The following is a 24111-nucleotide window of genomic DNA, read 5'->3' as shown; positions in this document are numbered from 1 at the left end:
GTCCAGCCGAGTTCTCGGAGATGCCTTGACATACATTTATAAAACTGCACCATTATGACAATCCCCATGTGCAGATGTACACCTTGGGTTTGAAATTTTCAAGATGGCCGCCGTTACCATGGAAACGACAAAAATGTAAAAAACCGAAAAATGGTCCAAATTAAATGAAACTTTCAGAACTAATAACTCATATCGATAGAAAGCGTGACATCCATCTTGAGAACTTTCAAAATGGCTACCGTTGTCATGGAAACAGTCCAAACGTGAAAAAAACGAAAATAAATCCTTAATTAATTCATAGAAAATAAACCGCTACAGATACGGCCAAAAAAATCGTAACTAGAAAACAGTAGTATAAACTGTAGAATTCATTGCCGTTAAATTTTTTAAGATAGCTGCTGTTACCATGGAGATAACGCTAAAAGTGAACATTGGACCCAAATGGTAAAAAACGTCAAAGTAACATTTTCGTACAAATTTTAAGCTCATTCCCATTTAAATGCTATTGTATTGTCATCTGTCTTTGAAATTTTCAAAATGGCCGCCGTTGCCATGGAAACAGCCTAAAAAAAAAAAAAAAAAAAAAAAAAAAAACCTCGAAAATTTGAGACAAAAGTCTGTGATTTAGACTATGTGCAAAACATCTTCTAGAATATGCTAGAAGAAAACTAATACATAATTTAAAGTGCTTCTATTCTATACGAAAATCGTGCTTTAAAGACAAATCCTTCTATTCAGATCTACCAATAATATCTTCTTTATATTTTATTTTTACTTTAGGCTAGGTAAATGCTTTAAAATAAGTAAATAAAAAAATGGGGTCACCGACCTCGTTTTCGATTTTAAACGCCATCTTTTTCACGGAATTTGGAAATTGGGACTTCCAGTCAATAGCAGTGTAATATTTTTTTTAAAGTCCGTATCCTATAAAAACTTGTCTGTTTTGTTAACCTAGTTGTTAATACAAACTATTTTAATAGTATCACCATTTTCTGAGTAGTAAATAATAATGATAAGTTGCTATAATAGTTTTCCCGCCTTTTTTTTTATCGTTAAATACCTATAAAAAAATTGAGTTTAAAAAAAATTGACCAATAATTTCTCCATGAGTCTTCAATAGAATATGCGTTGTTTATATCTAAACAAAATAAGGAAATAAAAAGATGGGGTCACCGTAATGGGAAAAGAGATATTTCTAAAAAGGGGTTAACAATTTGAATTGGCGGGAACACATTGCGCCAATTCTAAAAACAACGTCGAAAGACGTTTGGCCGGTTTAGGCTATATTCGTACACACGAATGCTTCTATGAACATTTCATTTCAGGTTATAGATAGAGCTTATGTGTTGAACAGAAATTCTTTTTAAAATAGTGAAGACATTTTTATATAATATCATTGTTCAATCAAAGTATATCTGAAAGGCAAGACAGAATTTTGCTTCCGGTATCATGAATTTTAATTTCGTTTAAGAATGTTGTTCCTTTTTATTTTGATGATAATTACTTAAAATCATTAGAAATCTAAGACTCCGTTTCCACTAACAATAAAGATCGATCATTTCTGAGATCGCCGATCTTTAGTATTGCAAAAATGAGAAAGATCGATCTTCAATCGGACGTAAACATTCCATCTCCAGATGTAGTTTTAAAAGACCGATTTTTTTATGAACCGATTTTTCTTCAAGTGAAAACGCTATAATTAGATACATCGCGATCGACTTTTTAATCAATCAATCGATATAAAATTCCAAGTGTTTTATGTAGATATGAAAAAAAATCTGCGCATGGTCAGATTAAAAATGTTCTTAAAACAAGCTGATTTCAGTGTTTATTCTCAAATGATTTGACAGAACGTGCCATGGAGATAATAAAAACCGAATAAATATATTCGACGTTTTTTGCGTCATTCTTCTGAAAATATATTAATAAACAAGAATGTGTCCATAGTACACGAATGCCCCACTCGCACTATCATTTTCTATGTTCAGTGGACCGTGAAATTGGGGTCAAAACTTTAATTTGGAATTAAAATTAGAAAGATCATATCATAGGGAACATGTGTACTAAGTTTCAAGTTGATGTAACTTTAACTTCATCAAAAACTACTTTGACCAAAAACTTTAACCTGAACTTCGCACTATCATTTTCTATGTTCAGTGGACCATGAAATTGGGGTCAAAACTATAATTTGGCATTAAAATTAGAAAGATCATATCATGGGGAACAAGTGTACTAAGTTTCAAGTTGATTGGACTTCAACTTCTTCAAAAACTACCTTGACCAAAAACTTTAACCTGAAGCGGACGGACGAACGGAGGCACAGACCAGAAAACATAATGCCCCTCTACTATCGTAGGTGGGGCATTAAAAAGAAGATGTGGTACATGTATGATTGCAAATAACAAAATTCTCCACAAATGACTAATTGACACAGGAAATTGTTAACTATGGGTCACCGTACGGCCTATAACAATGAGCAAATCCCATACCGCATACACAACTATAAAAGGTCCCGAAAGAACAAATGTAACACAATTCAAACTGGAAAATAACAAAAAAAAAAAAAAAAAATATTAATGAAAAACAAATATGTAACTCTTTTACAAACAACAACCACTTAATTACAGACTTAAGTTGAGACAGGACCCGTGTCAGCGCTCGACTGATACCGTTACTAATTCGTTCCTTATTTGCTTATACGTTGAAATACATTGCACCTATCACGAAACAAATCTTTTCAATTGTTTTCTTGTCTCTGGTGTTAGCTATGGGTTCTTTAAAGTGAAACATACCTATTAGCGCGTATGTACCAGTTTTAGCGCTAGACCGATGACCTGCTACAATATGTTTGTTATAGGTCGCACCTTTTTAAACAAATCTTTTTTTTTTCTTGCCTCTGATGCTATATATTGGTTCTAAGAGGTAAAATAACCCTATCATGACTAAGGCGTAAATACTCGTTTCAGTGCTCGACTGATGCCCTGTTACTTATTCATTATTCGTTCCATATTCGCTTACTATACGTGTGTTATTCGGTGCACCTTTTAAAAAATATCTTTTCAATTGTATTCATTAGTTATTATTATTTTTTTTTTCTTTTTTTTTCTGTAAATTACTCATCTTCAAACAAAATGACCGTTATAAGTAATTTTTTCTGACAATTCCTTGTTTTAATTACTTATGACATGTTAATCAAAAATAAAATGAATAAATGCAGAAGCATATAATTATCTAATGAACCAAATATTTGCTTATTCAATTTTCTACGATTTTTTGTTAACGAAATGGTTAGACCGATTATTTTAGACATGCAATCTATACTAAATGTTAACGCACAAGTTCTTAAAAGATCGAAAACGCGAGATGCTCTTCAGATTTTATTTCAATTCCTTGCAAGTGTTAACGGGGTCTAATGAACATCATTCTGTCCTTACGCATCTATGAATATCGAAATATTCCGTAATGTTGCTAGAAACTCAGTCTAAGTATACTCATACAGCTGTCATACCGTGAGTATGAACAAAACCTAGTTCGACCTCTTTTCTCAAATCTCCTTTTAATTGCTTTTTTTCCATATGCATTCCTCTGTAATTCTTCATTCCGACAACTTTTTAACACAGACACGATTATGTTTTTTTATACAAAAATTGCACACTTTATACATAAATATTAAATTTGGTAAATCGGAACAAACTCGGAATAGTCATATAAAAAAACCTACAATGTTAGAAGCTTATATGTTAACTTCTCTAGATATACTTTGTTTTACATGTATGCGTCGTTATGTTACTGTTTTGTTGGTGTTTATCAGTGCCGTACACATTCAAGATACGTCAGTGCAATTTGCCATATCCATATACAGGTACGTAATGTACCTATTGCTAAAGATACATTGAATTTTGAGGACATGACCAGAATGACTGATGCTTTTCGTACTTTCTTAATGATTTGTAAAATATCGATATAATTAAGAACCTACGAAAGACTATACATGTAGAAAATTAAGGAAAAAAGTATTATATTATAATTTGATTGGCTCATCTTGTTGTCGAGTATCCAGATTCTGTTTCGTTTCTTTACAGTAATTTTTGTGTATTCTTTGTTGTTAGATTGCTGTATAGTTGACTCTCTTTTCATTCTCATATTTTATCTAATTCTGGAACATGTCTATTATATAAAAACAATTTTCATTTTTTTCTCTGCAAATTAACCTATAAAAACTATTGTAATTCTCTCCATCGGCTCAAAGAGGAATAACTCTAATAAACGTTTCCAGTTTGTGGAAACCGCGACGTCATAAACCGCTGACGGCATACTACTGTTGCGCTTGTATATGCGCATAAACAATAGAGGGATTTGTCTTTAAAGAGAAAATCACCACTTAGAGAGAGAGAGAAACCACAGAAAGTACACATAATTGACATTTCTGCACTTGCATTAAAGTACACATCCGTAAATCACACACCTGCTTAAATATACACATTAGCTGAAATCAATCGATGAACATGTAATTAAATTGTACACGATAAGATACATGTATTGTGTGTCACACGAGCTCTTGAAGAATAAAATTAACAGTTAGTACGTCGCTCCGTCAATATATACACATGTTGTCTGTCCGAGGTCCCCTCTAAAAAGAATATTAAAGTTCTAAGTCCACGATAATATACTTCAATATCACGTGACACCACCTTTCTTCCTCGCGCATATCTAATTTAAGACTTTAAAGAGTTCCCCAACTATATATAGACATCAATCTTGTTATAAGAGAAGAGAAAAGGGGGGGGTGTCAAAGGCATGTATACTAGACGTGCCCTGTGAATTTGGTACATTCAAACTGGTTGCTGCTACTGTGACAATGTCCAGAACGGGGTGACATCCTCCGCTATTGCTTGCAATGGCAAATCTAGTGTTAGAATAACTCATTCGTTATTCATTTTTCTGATAAAAAAGAGGAAATAGAGTATTTTTTCAATTGTACGTGTACAATTGTTCACAGATATTTGTCACTGAACAGCACAAAACGTATAGACAAGGATTAAAGCAATGCAAAATGTGTCACTTTATCCTATACAAAGTATTGATCAATCAATCAAATCATGATTTAAGTGATCAAATCATGATAAGTGATCAATCAATCAAGTCTTGATATCAAACAAGTAATGAATCAAGTGCACATATCGAAAAAAAACCCGTTCCATTGCCATTTTACAAACTGCCTATCAGTCGATTAATCAATCAATCAAACGATTAATCAATCAATGATTGATCAATCATGATCACAAACCATCAATCAACCAATCCACATGTGTTTTATGTTGAGTTTATGAATGAAAATACCTTTAATTCTCTGTTGAACAATCGACTTGTGCATATTATTATGTCACCCCTTTGAAAAAGGGGGGATATATTGTTATTCTACGAATTTTTTCTTCCACACTTTTTGTCCAGCCGAGTTCTCGGAGATGCCTTGACATACATTTATAAAACTGCACCATTATGACAATCCCCATATGCAGATGTGCACCTTGGGTTTGGAATTTTCAAGATGGCCGCCGTTACCATGGAAACGACAAAAATGTAAAAAACCGAAAAATGGTCCAAATTAAATGAAACTTTCAGAACTAATAACTCATCGATAGAAAGCGTGACATCCATCTTGAGAACTTTCAAAATGGCTACCGTTGTCATGGAAACAGTCCAAACGTGAAAAAAACGAAAATAAATCCTTAATTAATTCATAGAAAATAAACCGCTACAGATACGGCCAAAAAAAAACTGTAACTAGAAAACAGTAGTATACACTGTAGAATTCATTGCCGTTGGAATTTTTAAGATAGCTGCTGTTACCATGGAGATAACGCTAAAAGTGAACATTGGACCCATATGGTAAAAAACGTCAAAGTAACATTTTCGTACAAATCTTAAGATAATTCCCGTTTAAATGCTATTGTATTGTCATCTGTCTTTGAAATTTTCAAAATGGCCACCGTTGCCATGGAAACAGCTTAAAAAAAAAACAAAAAAAAACCTCGAAAATTTGAGACAAAATTCTGTGATTAAGACTATGTGCAAAACATCTTCTAGAATATGCTAGAAGAAAACTAATACATAATTTAAAGTGCTTCTATTCTATACGAAAATCGTGCTTTAAAGAGAAAATCGCCACTTAGAGAGAGAGAGAAACCAGAGAGAGTACACATAATTGACATTTCTGCACTTGCATTAAAGTACACATCCGTAAATCACACACCTGCTTAAATATACACATTAGCTGAAATCAATCGATGAACATGTAATTAAGTTGTACACGATAAGATACATGTATTGTGTGTCACACGAGCTCTTGAAGAATAAAATTAACAGTTAGTACGTCGCTCCGTCAATATATACACATGTTGTCTGTCCGAGGTCCCCTCTAAAAAGAATATTAAAGTTCTAAGTCCACGATAATATACTTCAATAAGTAAGTAAGTAAGTAATGACTTTATTTACAGAGGGTGACTCAATTAGCTTTCGCTAATCTACCTTGTGGCCCTCACAAAGAACAAACAGTACAAATATTACAAAGCTTACAGTTTCTAACATATTATGTAAATGCAATATTCATACTAACTATAAACTGTCTAGAACAAGAAAAAAATAAATTCATTGATATATATATATATACATAACATTCAAATCATTAGAATATTTGAGTAAGTTGTTATAAATCATTTATAGACAAGAAATCAACACATTTTTGTTTAAAAGTGTCCAGGTTTTCACAACATTTTATTTCATTTGATAGTTTATTCCAAAGTATAAATGAGCTATATGCAAAAGATTTCTTCATTGAATTTGTGTTCGGTCGTACAACAGCTAAATTATTATTTGCAGATGACCTTAGATTTCTACTATGTAGGTTAACAATTGGACAACAGAGTTCCTTTAAGTAATCAGGTGCTTTATCGTTTAGAATTTTATGAACAAGAATAAGTTTATGATATGAAATTCGAGATTTGAAATTCAACCACTTTAGCTCTTTAAATAAATTTATACTAGCTGTTAGTATTGGTGCATCAAGTATAATCCTTGCAGCTCTTTTCTGCATTTTAAGAATTTTTTTATATCCATCCTCATAGCAATTTCCCCATATTGAGCAACAAAAATCAAATATGGGCAGAATATAAGCATTATAAAACAGCTTTCTACTACTTATATCCAAAAATTTCTTAATTCTAGATAGCAGTGTGATACGAGAACTTAAGTTTTTACATACTTAGTCAATTTGAAATTTCCAGTCAAACTTTTTGTCAATATATACACCCAAAAGTTTCTGTATTTCAACGGGTGTGATTGGGCTATCTTGTATACATATATTCATATCATTTCCTAGCAAAGTCTGTTTCTTATTTGTTCCAATCAACATAGAAGTAGTTTTTAAGGGATTTATAACCATCCTATTGTTCATACACCAATTATTTATGGTGTTGGCATCGTAATTTAGTTTCCTTTCTATCTCTTCCTTATTTGTTCCATATGTATGAAGTGTTGTATCATCAGCATACATATCAATGGCTGTATGAGTGGTTTCTAAAGTCATGTCATTTATGAATAAGACAAACAAAAGGGGACCTAAAATGGACCCCTGGGGAACCCCATATTTGATACATTTAGATTCTGAGGCTGTATTACCAGAGCACACTTTTTGTTTTCTATTAGACAGGTACGACTCGAACCATTTTATTGAATGATAAGATACTTTGTATAAATGTAATTTATGGCAGAGAATGGTGTGATTAACGAGATCAAATGCCTTTTTAGCTCACCTGGCCCAAAGGGCCAAGTGAGCTTTTCCCATCACTTGGCGTCCGTCGTCTGTCGTCCGTCGTCGTCCGGCGTCATTAACTTTTACAAAAATCTTCTCCTCTGAAACTACTGGGCCAAATTACACCAAACTTGGCCAAAATCATTGTGGTATCTAGTTTAAAAAATGTGTCCGGTGACCCGGCCAACCATCCAAGATGGCCGCCATGGCTAAAAATAGAACATAGGGGTAAAATGCAGTTTTTGGCTTATAACTCAAAAACCAAAGCATTTAGAGCAAATCTGACATGGGGTAAACTTGTGTAACAGGTCAGGATCTATCTGCCCTGAAATTTTCAGATAAATCGGATAACCTGTTGTTGGGTTGCTGCCCCTGAATTAGTAATTTTAAGGAAATTTTGCTGTTTTTGGTTATTATCTTGAATATTGTTATAGATAGAGATAAACTGTAAACAGCAATAATGTTCAGCAAAGTAATATTTACAAATAAGTCAACATGACCGAAATGGTCAGTTGACCCCTTTAGGAGTTATTGCCCTTTATAGTCAATTTTTAACCATTTTTCGTAAATCTTAGTAATCTTTTACAAAAATCTTCTCCTCTGAAACTACTTGGCCACAACCATCTTTGGGGTATGTAGTTTGAAAAATGTGTCCAGTGACCCAGCCATCCAATCAAGATGGCCACCATGGCTAAAAATAGAACCTTGGGTAAAATGCAGTTTTTGGCTTATAACTCAAAAACCAATGCATTTAGAGTAAATCTGACATTAGGTAAATTTGTTTATCAGGTCAAGATCTACCTGCCCTGAAATTTTCAGATGAATTGGACAACCGGGTTTTGGGTTGCTGCCCCAGAATAAGTAATTTTAATGAAATTTTGCTGTTTTTGGTTATTATCTTGAATATTATTATAGATAGAGATAAACTGTAAACAGCAATAATGTTCAGCAAAAAAAGATTTACAAATAAGTCAACATGACCGAAATGGTCAGTTGACCCCTTTAGGAGTTATTGCCCTTAATAGTCAATTTTTAACAATTTTTCGTAAATCTTAGTAATCTTTTACATCTTCTCCTCTGAAACTATTTGGCCAAATTACACCAAACTTGGCCAAAATCATCATTGGGGTATCTTGTTTAAAAAATGTGTCCGGTGACCCGGCCAACCATCCAAGATGGCCGCCATGGCTAAAAATAGAACATAGGGGTAAAATGCAGTTTTGGGCTTATAACTCAAAAACCAAAGCATTTAGAGCAAATCTGACAAGGGGTAAAATTGTGTAACAGTGTTCTAGGATTTTTTTGGCACCTTGACTTACCACGGGTAAGATCAATAAAAAAATTACTTACCCACATCTAAAAGTTAAATCCGCCAACCAATGCGGACGGCGCAAAGTGCAAAGCGCCGTCCGCTGCTTATGGCCAGGGGTCTGGGGGCCGCTCAAAAAACTTTTATGACATGCTTTAATTATATGTTGTGAAGTTTGTCTGAACAAAGCTGGATTCGGATACGATTGAATTTTGTACAAAATTTAAAAAAAACGAGTGCTTGAATAAAAGCGCCGATAGACATCGACAAAATCTTCGATCTTTTATCAAAGTTTTTTCTCGTGATTTAATAAAAATAAAAAGCAGATATGGGAAAATTGAAGAGGACCGGGAAATTTCAAGAGTTTTTCGGCTTCCCCGATCTTGAAAACTGACTTACCACCGGGTGACAAAGGCTAAAAAATGACTTACCCGTTGTCCTAATCCACTTACCCCGGGTAACGGGTAATGAGAATCCTAGAACACTGTGTAACAGGTCAAGATCTATCTGCCCTGAAATTTTCAGATAAATCGGATAACCTGTTGTTGGGTTGCTGCCCCTGAATTAGTAATTTTAAGGAAATTTTGCTGTTTTTGGTTATTATCTTGAATATTGTTATAGATAGAGATAACTTGTAAACAGCAATAATGTTCAGCTAAGTAAGATCTACAAATAAGTCAACATGACCAAAATCGTCAGTTGACCCCTTAAGGAGTTGTTCAATTTTTAACAATTTTCACTAATTTGGTAAATTTTTGTAAATTTTACAAAATATTTTTCACTGTATCTAAAGGTCCAAGTTTATTATAGATAGAGAAAATTGTAAGTACCAAGAATGTTCAGTAAAGTAAGATCTACAAACACATCACTATCAGCAAAACACAATTTTGTCATGAATCCATCTGTGTCCTTTGTTTAATATGCACATAGACCAAGGTGAGCGACACAGGCTCTTTAGAGCCTCTATCTTAAATCTAGAAAGACTGTTCCTGCAACATTACCATTATCAATACATTTGAGCCATGTGTCAATTAATTTGGTAAGGGCTGTCTGACATGAGTGGTTAGATCGAAATCCAGATTGTGCCTCATGTAATACTTTATATTTTGACCAGGGATGGGCACGATTACTGACAAATGTAATCGATTAATAATCGATTACATGAAGGATTTTTGTGCAATCGATTAATTTCGATTACTGTCAATTACATACTTCAACATTTCAACAAAAAATAACAGGAGTAAAACACAATTATATTGCTCAACATTTGTATAGTGGAAATTAAGATCTTTACCTAATGCATCATTCAAAGCATTGTTTCTAAATTATAAGTTAATAGCTGTTTTTTTTAGATCAAATCTCTTGATGAAGATTAGAAATATTTTTAAAAATCTTGAAATTTTGATTTTCAACATAAATGAAAGATGTCATCGCATTGCAATACTCACTTATTCATAACTAATTGTTTTTCAAAAATTTAGCTTTCTTACTGACTTAGGTTAGCTTTTTTGTTTTTACCCTTTAAAATAAAATATTTTAGCATAGTTAATTATAATGTTTAAGGAAATATAAAAAAAGTAGAATAATTAATTAGTTCAGCTAATTTTTAAGATCAAAATTTATTTTTATAATGACATGCATGATTTAAACCTTTTGTTTGGATAACCACCCTAATTACAGATTATTTAACTGCCACTGGAGTACAATTTATAACCTGGGGCTAAATATTGTAAATTTCCTTCTTAATTAGACATAAGATAATTGAAACTAGAGGCTCTAAAGAGCCTGTGTCGCTCACCTTGGTATATGTGAATATTAAACAAAGGAAGCAGATGGATTCATGACAAAATTGTGTTTAGGTGATGGTGATGTGTTTGTACATCTTACTTTACTGAACATTCTTGCTCCTTACAATTATCTCTATCTATAATGATCTTGGCCCAGTAGTTTCAGTGGAAAATGTTAGTAAAAATTTACAAATTTTATGAAAATTGTTAAAAATTGACTATAAAGGACAATAACTCCTTAGGGGGTCAACTGACCATTTTTGTCATGTTTGACTTATCTTTAGGTCTTACTTTGCTGTACATTATTGCTGTTTACAGTTTATCTCTATCTATAATAATATTCAAGATAATAACAAAAAACGTCAAAATTTTCTTAAAATTACCAATTATGGGGCAGCAACCCAACAACCGGTTGTCGGATCCATCTGAAAATTTCAGGGCAGATAGATCTTGACATGATAAACAATTTCACTCCGTCAGATTTGCTCTAAATGCTTTGATTTTTGAGTTATAAGCCAAAAACTGCATTTTACCCCTATGTCCTATATTTAGCCGTGGCAGCCATCTTGGTTGGATGGCCGGGTCACCGGACACATTTTTTAAACTACATACCCCAAAGATGATTGTGGCCAAGTTTGGATTAATTTAGCCCAGTAGTTTCAGAGGAGAAGATTTTTGTAAAAGATCACTAAGATTTACGAAAAATGGTTAAAAATTGACTATAAAGGGCAATAACTCCTTAAGGGGTCAACTGACCATTTCGGTCATGTTGACTTATTTGTAAATCTTACTTTGCTGAACATTATTGCTGTTTACAGTTTATCTCTATCTATAATAATATTCAAGATAATAACCAAAAACAGCAAAATTTCCATAAAATTACCAATTCAGGGGCAGCAACCCATCAACGGGTTGTCCGATTCATCTGAAAATTTCTGGGCAGATAGATCTTGACCTGATAAACAATTTTACCCCCATGTCAGATTTGCTCTAAATGCTTTGGTTTTTGAGTTATAAGCCAAAAACTGCATTTTACCCCTATGTTCTATTTTTATGCCATGGCGGCCATCTTGGTTGGTTGGCGGGGTCACCGGACACATTTTTTAAACTAGATACCCCAATGATGATTGTGGCCAAGTTTGATTAAATTTGGCTTAGTAGTTTCAGAGGAGAAGATTTTTGTAAAAGTTAACGACGACGGACGCAGGACGACGACGGACGCAGGACGCCGGACGCCGGACGCAAAGTGATGGGAAAAGCTCACTTGGCCCTTCGGGCCAGGTGAGCTAATAAAAACAAAGTATGATTGTTATTGACTAGAAGACTTTGATCATCTCATTAGTAAAGGCAAGAATGTTGTTAAGATTTGTTAACTTCTTCAATCAAATTATATACAAAATATATTTATAGTGTCAAAGGGATACATCTTTTTCTAAAAAGAATTGCTATGCATTGCCATTGGTTCATTGTTAAAAGGATTTTGTGTTTTTTTTTAATTTAATTTATATACATGTATATCATAACATTTAATAAATCAACTGTTTATCTATTCTAAGCTTTAATTTCAACTCTGATTAAAAATTATGTTTTCAGGAAATTTAATACAAATAGATGAAATCATAATCTTTCAGTCAGTTTAATTGAAGTCTGGAGCTGGCATGTCAGTTAACTGCTAGTAGTCTGTTGTTATTTATGTATTATTGTCATTTTGTTTATTTTCTTTGGTTACATCTTCTGACATCAGACTCGGACTTCTCTTGAACTGAATTTTAATGTGCGTATTGTTATGCGTTTACTTTTCTACATTGGTTAGAGGTATAGGGGGAGGGTTGAGATCTCATAAACATGTTTAACCCCGCCACATTTTTGCGCCTGTTCCAAGTCAGGATCCTCTGGCCTTTGTTAGTCTTGTATTATTTTTAATTTAAGTTTCTTGTGTACAATTTGGAGTTTAGTATGGTGTTCATTATCACTGAACTAGTATGTATATATTTGTTTAGGGGCCAGCTGAAGGACGCCTCCGGGTGCGGGAATTTCTCGCTGCATAGAAGACCTGTTGGTGACCTTCCGCTGTTGTCTGTTCTATGGTCGGGTTGTTGTCTCTTTGACACATTTCCCATTTCCATTCCCAATTTAATTGTATTCTGCTCACTTGGATTAGTGGAGAAGAGAATAATATTGAATTTTCAATCTTCTAGAAATGACACTCAATGGCTATCTGTATAAAATGCATATATTTAGCTATATTTCTATGAAACTACAACAAGTCTTTACTATTTTTTGTTGAAATAAGCTTACAAAATCATATTGCCCAGTATTGCCCATTTCTGTGAGTATTGCCCAGCCTGGAAAAACCTGGGTCTTTCTGCCTGGGTTTTCCCAGGCAGATAATAATTTGCCAACCCTGATTCTGCTTCTGTTCCACACAAATATTATACATCTAAAACAGGTATTCTTTCCTTTGAAAAAAATTTTAAGCACTAACTATTGATCTACTGATTTGTTTCTTAATGTTTTGTTACTTATTTTGGACATTTATTGTATTTTCTAGAAATTTAAGAATATACCGACAGAAGAAATAGCAGGTGATGGAGAGATAAATGATCATGCTAGACAAATACTAGGGCGCCTTAATTCCAATGCAGCAAAAGAGGGACATACTTACTGGTCATATGAAGGTATACTTCTAGTTTATCTATAAATGAAGAAAGATCTGAAGAAAGACATAAACTTGATTTGTTACATTAAAAGTGGTCTGCATTTTTGTCGAGCCTGCGACTTTAGTTGCAGAAAGCTCGACATAGGGATAGTGATTGGGCAGTGGCGTTAGCTAACTTCTTTAAAGCTTTATATTTTAGAAGGTGGAAAACCTGGATGCTTCATACTTTGTTTATAGATGTTACGAAGTGTCCATCAGTCAAATGTCCAATGGCCTTGACCTCATTTAATTTGGTCAGTGACTACTTGGAAAAAAAGTTAAGATTTTTTATACGACCGCAAAATTTAAAAAATTTTTGGTCGTATATTGGTATCACATTGGCGTCGTCGTTGTTGTCGTCCGAATACTTTTAGTTTTCGCACTTTAAGTTTAGTAAAAGTGAATAGAAATCTATGAAATTTTGACACAAGGTTTATGAACACAAAAGGAAGGTTGGGATTGATTTTGGGAGTTTTAGTTCAAACAGTTTAGGAATTAGGGGCCAAAAAAGGGACCAAATAAGCATTATTCTTGGTTTTCGCACAATAACTTTAGTATAAGTAAATAGAAATCAATGATATTTAAACACAAGGTTTATAACGACAAAAGGAAGGTTGGGATTGATTTCGGGAGTTGAGGGCTGAACAGTTTAGGAATTAAGGGCCAAAAAGGGGCCCAAGTAAGCATTATTCTTGGTTTTCGCACCATAACTTTAGTATTTATATATATATATAAGTAAATAGCTATAGAAATCTATGAAATTTAAACACAAGGTTTATGATCACTAAAGGAAGGTTGGGTTTGATTTTGGGAGTTTTGGTCCCAACAGTTTAGGAATAAGGGGCACCAAAGGGTCCAAAATTGAACTTTGTTTGATTTCATCAAAAATTGAATAATTGGGTTTCTTTGATATGCCGAATCTAACTGTGTATGTAGATTCTTAATTTTTGGTCCCGTTTTCAAATTGGTCTACATTAAGGTCCAAAGGGTCCAAAATTAAACTTAGTTTGATTTTAACAAAAATTGAATCCTTTGGGTTCTTTGATATGCTGAATCTAAAAATGTACTTAGATTTTTGATTATTGGCCCAGTTTTCAAGTTGGTCCAAATCAGAAACCAAAATATTATATTTAAAAAAAAAGTTTTGTGCAATAGCAAGAAATTTTTAATTGCACAGTACTCAGCAATAGCAAGAAATCTTCAATTGCACAGTATTGTGCAATAGCAAGAAATTTTCAATTGCACAGTATTGCACAATAGCAAGAAATCTTCAATTGCACAGTATTGCGCAATAGCAAGAAATATCTAATTGCACAATATTGTGCAATAGCAAGAAATTTCCATTGGAGTTATCTTTCTTTGTCCAGAATAGTAGTTGAATCAACTTAAATCATTGTTTTATACAATATACAATGTATATTCACTTTTACAACCAACTGATAAATTAAAACAATCTTTACCATTCAGTGATAACAAGCACTTTTTTTACATTTTTGTCGAGCCTGCAACTTTTGTTGCAGAAAGCTCGACATAGGGATAGTGATCCGGCGGCGGCGGCGTTAGCTCACTTCTTAAAAGCTTTATATTTTAGAAGGTGGAAGACCTGGATGCTTCATACTTTTTATATAGATGCTTCATGTTACGAAGTTTCCGTCAGTCACATGTCCAATGTCCTTGACCTCATTTTCATGGTTCAGTGACCACTTGAAAAAAAAGTTCAAATTTTTTGCAATGTTGAATTCTCTCTTATTATAAGTAATAGGATAACTATATTTGATATGTGCGTTCCTTGCAAGGTCCTGGTGTCTGTCAGACAGTTTTCACTTGACCTCGACCTCATTTCATGGATCAGTGAACAAGGTTAAGTTTTGGTGGTCAAGTCCATATCTCAGATACTATAAGCAATAGGGCTAGTATATTTGGTGTATCAAAGGACTGTAAGGTGTACATGTCCAACTGGCAGGTGTCATCTGACCTTGACCTCATTTTCATGGTTCAGTGGTTATAGTTAAATTTTTGTGTTTTGGTCTGTTTTTTTCATACCATATGCAATAGGTCTACAATATTTGTTGTATGGAATGATTGTTAAGTGTACATGTCTAGCGGGCAGATGTCATGTGACCTTGACCTCATTTTCATGGTTCAGTGGTCAATGTTAAGTTTTTGAGTTTTGGTCTTTTTATCTAATGCTATATGCCATAGGTCAACTATATTTGGTGTATGGAAATATTTTATGATCTTTATGTCAGTCGAGCAGGTTTTATTTAACCCTGACCTCATTTTCACGGTTCATTGCACAGTGTTAAGTTTTTGTGTTTTGGTCTATTTTTCTTGAACTATAAGTAATGTGTCAACTATATATGTTGTATAGAAGCATTGTTAGCTGTACCTGTCTGCCTGGCATGGTTCATCTGACCTGGACCTCTTTTTCAAGGTTCATTGGTCTTTGTTTAGTTATCTTGGTTAATGTTAAGTTTATGTGACAGGTGTAATAAAGCTTAGCTTTATACTTAGGACTATCAACATAATATCAATGATTAGTATTGAAGGCGAGACATTTCAGCACTCTTGTAATATTTTATGATGTATTTAAATGAGTAGTTATTGTTGCAAGCTTCATTAGAAATTTGAATTGAGATTGGTTTTGGAAAAAAGGAAAGGGGGATGTGAAAAAAAAAATTGGGGGGTGGGTCAACTTTTCTCATTTCAGATTTCATAAATAAAAAGAAAATTTCTTCAAACATTTTTTTGAGAGGATTAATATTGAACAGCATAGTGAATTGCTCAAAGGCAAAACAAAAATTTTAAGTTCATTAGACCACATTCATTCTGTGTCAAAAACCTATGCTGTGTCAACTATTTAATCACAATCCAAATTTAGAGCTGAATCCAGCTTGAATGTTGTGTCCATACTTGCCCCAACCATTCAGGGTTCAACCTCTGCGGTCGTATAAAGCTGCACCCTGCGGAGCATCTGGTTGTGTTTTGGTCTGTTTTTCTTAAACTATATTAGCAATAGGTCAACTTTTTTTGTTGTATGGAAGAATTGATAGCTGTACATGTCTTCCTGGCATTGTTCATCTGTCTTTAACCTCATTTTCAATGTATTTAAATGTGTAAATATGGTTGCAACTCGATTGGAAATTTGAATTGAGTGTATGACCATATCTTGAGGGAAAGAATTATTTTTTTTGGAAAAAGGGGTGGGGGGTTTGTTCCTTATAAGTTAACCCTTTCCTCCATAATGACGCTTTTTGACGCCACCCCCTTTACTCCATAATGACGCCTTTTGACGCCTGTGTAGTGCCTCAGTTAAAACAACTTGCCTAAGACAATTGAGAATCAGACTTAATAAAAGTTGTATCTAATATAAACATGTTATTCATGAGAATATCTGACTGGAATTTCATTGATGAAATATTCGTTTTAACAATGCATTTTAATACTTTAAACCTGATGATTTTTAGCTCACCTGGCCCGAAGGGCCAAGTGAGCTTTTCCCATCACTTGGCGTCCGTCGTCCGTCGTCGTCGTTGTCGTCCGATGTCGTTAACTTTTACAAAAATCTTCTTCTCTGAAACTAGCTACTGTGCCAAATTAAACCAAACTTGGCCACAATCATCATTGGGGTATCTAGTTTAAAAAATGTGTGGCGTGACCCCGCCAACCAACCAAGATGGCCGCCATGGCTAAAAAAAGAACATAGGGGTAAAATGCAGTTTTTGGCTTATAACTCAAAAACCAAAGCATTTAGAGCAAATCTGACAGGGGTAAAATTGTTTATCAGGTCAAGATCTATCTGCCCTCAAATTTTCAGATGAATCCGACAACCCGTCGTTGGGTTGCTGCCCCTGAATTGGTAATTTTAGGGAATTTTTGCTGTTTTTGGTTATTATCTTGAATATTATTATAGATAGAGATAAACTGTAAACAGTAATAATGTTCAGCAAAGTAAGATTTACAAATAAATGGTCAGTTGACCCCTTTAGGAGTTATTGCCCTTTATAGTCAATTTTTAACCATTTTTCGTAAATCTTAGTAATCTTTTACAAAAGTCTTCTATTCTGAAACTACTGGGCCAAATTAAACCAAACTTGGCCACAATCATCATTGGGATAGATAGTTTAAAAAATGTGTGGCGTGACCCGGCCAACCAACCAAGATGGCCGCCACAGTTAAAAATAGAACATAGGGGTAAAATTCAGTTTTTGGCTTATAACTCAAAAACCAAAGCATTTAGAGCAAATCTGACACTGGGTAAAATTGTTTATCAGGTCAAGATATATCTGCCCTGAAATTTTCAGATGAATCGGACAACCTGTTGTTGGGTTGCTGCCCCTGAATTGGTAATTTTAAGGAAATTTTGCTGTTTTTGGTTATTATCTTGAATATTATTATAGATAGAGATAAACTGTAAACAGCAATAATGTTCAGCAAAGTAAGATTTACAAATAAGTCAACATGACTGAAATGGTCAGTTGACCCCTTTAGGAGTTATTGCCCTTTATAGTCAATTTTTAACCATTTTTAGCTCACCTGTCCCGAAGGGACAAGTGAGCTTATGCCATCACTTGGCGTCCGTCGTCGTCCGTCGTCTGTCGTCGTCTGTCGTCGTCTGTCGTCGTAAACTATTTCAAGAATCTTCTCCTCTGAAACTACTGGGCCAAATACTTTCAAACTTTAACTGAATGTTCCTTAGGGTATCTAATTGATAAATTGTATCCGAAGTTTTGATCTATCAACAAACATGGTCGCCATTGCTAAAAATAGAACATAGGGGTCAAATGCAGTTTTTGGCTTATAACTCAAAAACCAAAGCATTTAGAGCAAATCTGACAGGGGTAATATTGTTTATCAGGTCAAGATCTATCTGCCCTGAAATTTTCAGATGAATCAGACAACCCGTTGTTGGGTTGCTGCCCCTGAATTGGTAATTTTAAGGAAATTTTGCTGTTTTTGGTTATTATCTTGAATATTATTATAGATAGAGATAAACTGTAAACAGGAATAATGTTCAGCAAAGTAAGATTTACAAATAAGTCAAGATGACGGAAATGGTCAGTTGACCCCTTTAGGAGTTATTGCCCTTTATAGTCAATTTTTAACCATTTTTCGTAAATCTTAGTAATCTTTTACAAAAATCTTCTCCTCTGAAACTACTGGGCCAAATACTTCCAAACTTTAACTGAATGTTCCTTAGGGTATCTAGTTTGTAAATTGTATCCGAAGTTATGATCTATCAACAAACATGGTCGCCATTGCTAAAAATAGAACATAGGTGTCAAATGCAGTTTTTGGCTTATAACTCAAAAACCAAAGCATTTAGAGCAAATCTAACGTGGGTAATATTGTTTATCAGGTCAAGATCTATCTGCCCTGAAATTTTCAGATGAATCAGACAACCTGTTGTTGGGTTGCTGCCCCTGAATTGATAATTTTAAGGAAATTTTGCTGTTTTTGTTTATTATCTTGAATATAATTATAGATAGAAATAAACTGTAAACAGCAATAATGTTCAGCAAAGTAAGATCTTCAATTAAGTCAATTTGACCAAAATTGTCAATTGACCCCTTAAGGAGTTATTGCCCTTTAAAGACTTTTTTCACAATTTGTTCATCATGTTGACTTACTTTAAAAAATCTTCTCCTTTGAAACTGCTGTATCAATTTCAGCCAAACTTAGGCTAAATGAGTTTCAGAGTATCTAGTATAAATTTTATATTTTATTTCCTTGTATGTCAAGAAACATAGCTCCTATGGCTAAAATAGAACATAGGAGAAAATGATTATTTTTTTTGGCTTTTGAAGAAAATAGGACGATCCAAAAAACATTTAAATAAATTGAAAAGCCAAAATAATCATTGATGAGAGATTTAACCAAAAGAATTAAGGTGAGCGATTCAGGCTCTTGAGAGCCTCTTGTTCGTAAATCTTAGTAATCTTTTACAAAATTTTCTCTGAAACTACTGTGCCAAATTAAACCAAACTTGGCCACAATCATCATTGGGATATCTAGTTTAAAAAATGTGTGGCGTGACCCGGCCAACCAACCAAGATGGCCCCCACGGCTAAAAATAGAACATAGGGGTAAAATTCAGTTTTTGGCATATAACTCAAAAACCAAAGCATTTAAAGTAAATCTGACATGAAGTAAAATTGTTTATCAGGTCAAGATCTATCTGCCCTGAAATTTTCAGATGAATCGGACAACCCGTTGTTGGGTTGCTGCCCCTGAATTGGTAATTTTAAGGAAATTTTGCTGTTTTTGGTTATTATCTTGAATATTTTTATAGATAGAGATAAACTGTAAAAAGCAATAAATGTCGGCAAAGTAAGATCTACAAATAAGTCAACACGACCGAAATGGTCAGTTGACCCCTTTAGGAGTTATTGCCCTTTATAGTCAATTTTTAACCATTTTTCGTAAATCTTAGTTATCTTTACAAAAATCTTCTCCTCTGAAACTACTGGGCCAAGTTCATTATAGATAGAGATAATTGTAAGCAGCAAGAATGTTCAGTAAAGTAAGATGTACAAACACATCACCATCACCAAAACACAATTTTGTCATGAATCCATCTGCTTCCTTTGTTTAATATTCACATAGACCAAGGTGAGCGACACAGGCTCTTTAGAGCCTCTAATTATAGATAGAGATAAACTGTAAACAGCAATAATGTTCAGCAAAGTAAGATTTACAAATAAGTCAACATGACCGAAATGGTCAATTGACCCCCTAAGGAGTTATTGTCCTTTATAGTCAATTTTCAACAATTTTTATAAAATTTGTAAATTTTTACTAACATTTTCCACAGAAACTACTGGGCCAAGTTCATTATAGATAGAGATAATTGTAAGCAGCAAGGATGTTCAGTAAAGTAAGATGTACAAACACATCACCATCACCAAAATACAATTTTGTCATGAATCCATCTGCTTCCTTTGTTTAATAGTCACATAGACCAAGGTGAGCGACACAGTTTTTTATTGAAAAAATCCTATGCGAATCAAGTATGTTAAAAAATAATTTCCATGGAGTAAAGGGTTAAGTGTATTTTTAGCTCACCTGGCCCAAAGGGCCAAGTGAGCTTTTCTCATCACTTGGCGTCCGGCGTCCGGCGTCCGGCGTCCAGCGTTAACTTTTACAAAAATCTTCTCCTCTGAAACTACTGGGCCAAATTAAACCAAACTTGGCCACAATCATCATTGGGGTATCTAGTTTAAATAATGTGTACGATGACCCGGCCTACCATCCAAGATGGCCGCCATGGCTAAAAATAGAACATAGGGGTAAAATGCAGTTTTTGGCTTATAACTCAAAAACCAAAGCATTTAGAGCAAATCTGACACGGGGGTTAAATTGTTTAACAGGTCAAGATCTATCTGCCCTGAAATTTTCAGATAAATCGGATAACCAGTTGTTGGGTTGCTGCCCCAGAATTAGTAATTTTACGGAAATTTTGCTGTTTTTGGTTATTATCTTGAATATTATTATAGATAGTGATGAACTGTAAACAGCAATAATGTTCAGCAAAGTAAGATTTACAAATAAGTCAACATGACCGAAATGGTCAGTTGACCCCTTTAGGAGTTATTGCCCTTTATAGTCAATTTTTAACCATTTTTCGTAAATCTTAGTAATCTTTTACAAAAATCTTCTCCTCTGAAACTACTGGGCCAAATTAATCCAAACTTGGCCACAATCATCTTTGGGATATCTAGTTTAAAAAATGTGTGGCGTGACACGGCCAAACAACCAAGATAGCAGCCATGGCTAGAAATAGAACATAGGGGTAAAATGCAGTTTTTGGCTTATAACTCAAAAACCAAAGCATATAGAGCAAATCTGACAGCGGTCAAAGTGTTTATCAGGTCAAGATCTATCTGTCCTGAAATTTTCAGATGAATCGGACAACCTGTTGTTGGGTTGCTGCCCCTGAATTGGTAATTTTAAGGAAATTTTGCTGTTTTTGGTTATTATCTTGAATATTATTATAGATAGAGATAAACTGTAAACAGCAATAATGTTTAGCAAAGTAAGATTTACAAATAAGGCAGCATGACCCAAAGTGGTCAGTTGACCCCTGAGGGAGTTATTGCCCTTTATAGTCAATTTTTAACCATTTTTTCGTAATCTTTTACAAAAATCTTCTTCTCTGAAACTACTGGGCCAAATTAAACTAAACTTGGCCACAATCATCATTGGGGTAACTTGTTTAAAAAATGTGTGGTGTGACCTGGCCAATCAACCAAAATGGCTGCCACGGCTAATAATAGAACATAGGGGTAAAATGCAGTTTTTGACTTATAACTCAAAAACCGAAGCATTAAGAGAAAATCTGACAGTGTTTAATTAATTATCAGGTCAAGATCTATCTGCCCTGGTGTTTTCACATGGATCTGACAACCCGTTGTTGGGTGACTGTCCTGAATTGGTAATTTTAAGGAAATTTTGCCGTTTTTTGTTATTATCTTGAATATTATTATAGATAGAGATAAACTGTATACAGCAATAACGTTCAGCAAAATAAGATCTACAAATAAGTTAACATGACCAAAATAGTCAATTGACCCCTTAAGGAGTTATTGCCCTTTATAGTTAATTTTTAACATTTTTCATAAATTTTTGTAAATTTTTAGAAAATATTTTCCACTGTATTTACTGGGCCAAGTTCATTATAGATAGAGATAATTGTAGCAACAAGAATGTTCAGTAAAGTAAGATCTACAAACACATCACTATCACCAAAACACAATTATGTCATGAATTTATCTGTGTCCATTGTTTAATATGCACAATCTTCTTGACCAAGGTGAGTTTTCTTATTTCTAATTTCAGATTTTAAAAATTAGAAGCAAAAAATTGAATACGAATTCAAATCATAGAACCAATTCCAAGTTTATTGACTACAGTTATTCTGTGTCAAATATTTAATTACCATCAAAATTCAGACCTGTATCAAGCATGAATATTGTGTCCATTTTTGCTCCAACTGATCAGGGTTGGACAACTACATTCGTATACAGATACACCAGGCGAAGCAATTTATTACCACTTTTTCAACCACAAAATTAATTAGGGTTTCCCATTTTTTTTGGCGTTTCCTTCAGCACTGTTTTAATAACTATATGTAGGAGCAAGGTTAAAAGAGTAATATGCAAAAAAGAGGACATGACAGGATGTATCCACAATGAAATTTGGAGGAAATTACAAGTACCTGTTTTGAAGTTGTTGCCCTTGAAATATTTTTTTTTGTGTAAAGATAGCATGAAATTCAATCAAAACCCTATGGTACTGACTTGATATCTACATTTTCCAAGACTTATCACTACCTTTGAGATAAACAAAATATAGTGCATTGTTGTAAACATCCTATTCATGAACATTTCCACAAATTTACCAAAGAAATGTATGATCATTTATTATTCAAGTTTCAAAATAATGTTAGTATGCTTGTCAAGAAAATTACATAACTTATGCAAGGTATAGGAATCTTATATCTGTTCAAAAAATATTAATGATGTCATTGGTAAATTAATCTTGATAATTAGAGTTACCAGCCTTTGTCTGTACAGTCAAACCTGATTAAACAGGACCCTGAATAAACCGGCTTCCTGTCCATTCCGGCCGAAAATGAAAGTCCCATTTTTTCTCTTCAAAGTCTTTGTTAAAATACCCCAAGTAAACCGGACCCTGTGTATTCCGAATTCCAGTCTAATTATGAAGTCCCAATACTCTTAGTTACATTAGTTATTACCTGTCAAAACCGGTTTGTCTAACTAATTTCAATGATCGATATGCAATCAAAACATATTTGTTTATGCAATATGGCTTTTCAGGATAATCAATTAGTCAGGTGTTAAACTGTTCAAAGTCCTGTAGCCGGCCGGTTTATACAGGTTTTACTGTAATTGTAGTTTAATCATCTACATCTAATGCTTTATACAATGCAATATATTGTTTTATTTCCCGCTGATAAATTAAAGCAATCTTTTCCTTTCAGTGCTTACAAGCACTTTTAATTTTTTTCAGTTTAGAAGTAGTTGACTAAAAGCTAGGTTAAAAGTAAAAATTTCCAAAGGATTAATCAGAAGTACAAAAAGATTCCATTACCTTGAAAATTTGTGAAAAAACTCAGTTTTGGAGTTCTTAGCCCTAAAATACAAACTTTTGCATCTTTTGTGTATTGTTGTGAACATTATAGGAGCTAGTTTAAAATGGCAAATTGCAAAAAATGTAAAAAAATCAGTATGACTCTGGTGGACTGTTTTGTCATTGGCAACCAAACCACATTTTTCTTCTTTTCCAGTACATTTTTGTATACATTTTGCAGTGTGTAACATTAATGAAAATGTTTGCATTATATTATAAACATGATAAATATTACAAATGTAAAGAATACTATGAAAATTAATATTAGTAGGTGTTCAGATGATAACATTCAAACGTCAAGTTTTTGTGCAAATGACTGAAACAAAAATTTCTTTGAGAAATATTACATGTAAAT

This window comes from Mytilus galloprovincialis, chromosome 8 (assembly GCF_965363235.1).
Source record: "Mytilus galloprovincialis chromosome 8, xbMytGall1.hap1.1, whole genome shotgun sequence".
Taxonomy (NCBI): Eukaryota; Metazoa; Mollusca; class Bivalvia; order Mytilida; family Mytilidae; genus Mytilus; species Mytilus galloprovincialis.
The sequence above is the reverse complement of the archived record's forward strand: the minus strand, read 5'-3'. Positions refer to the sequence as shown.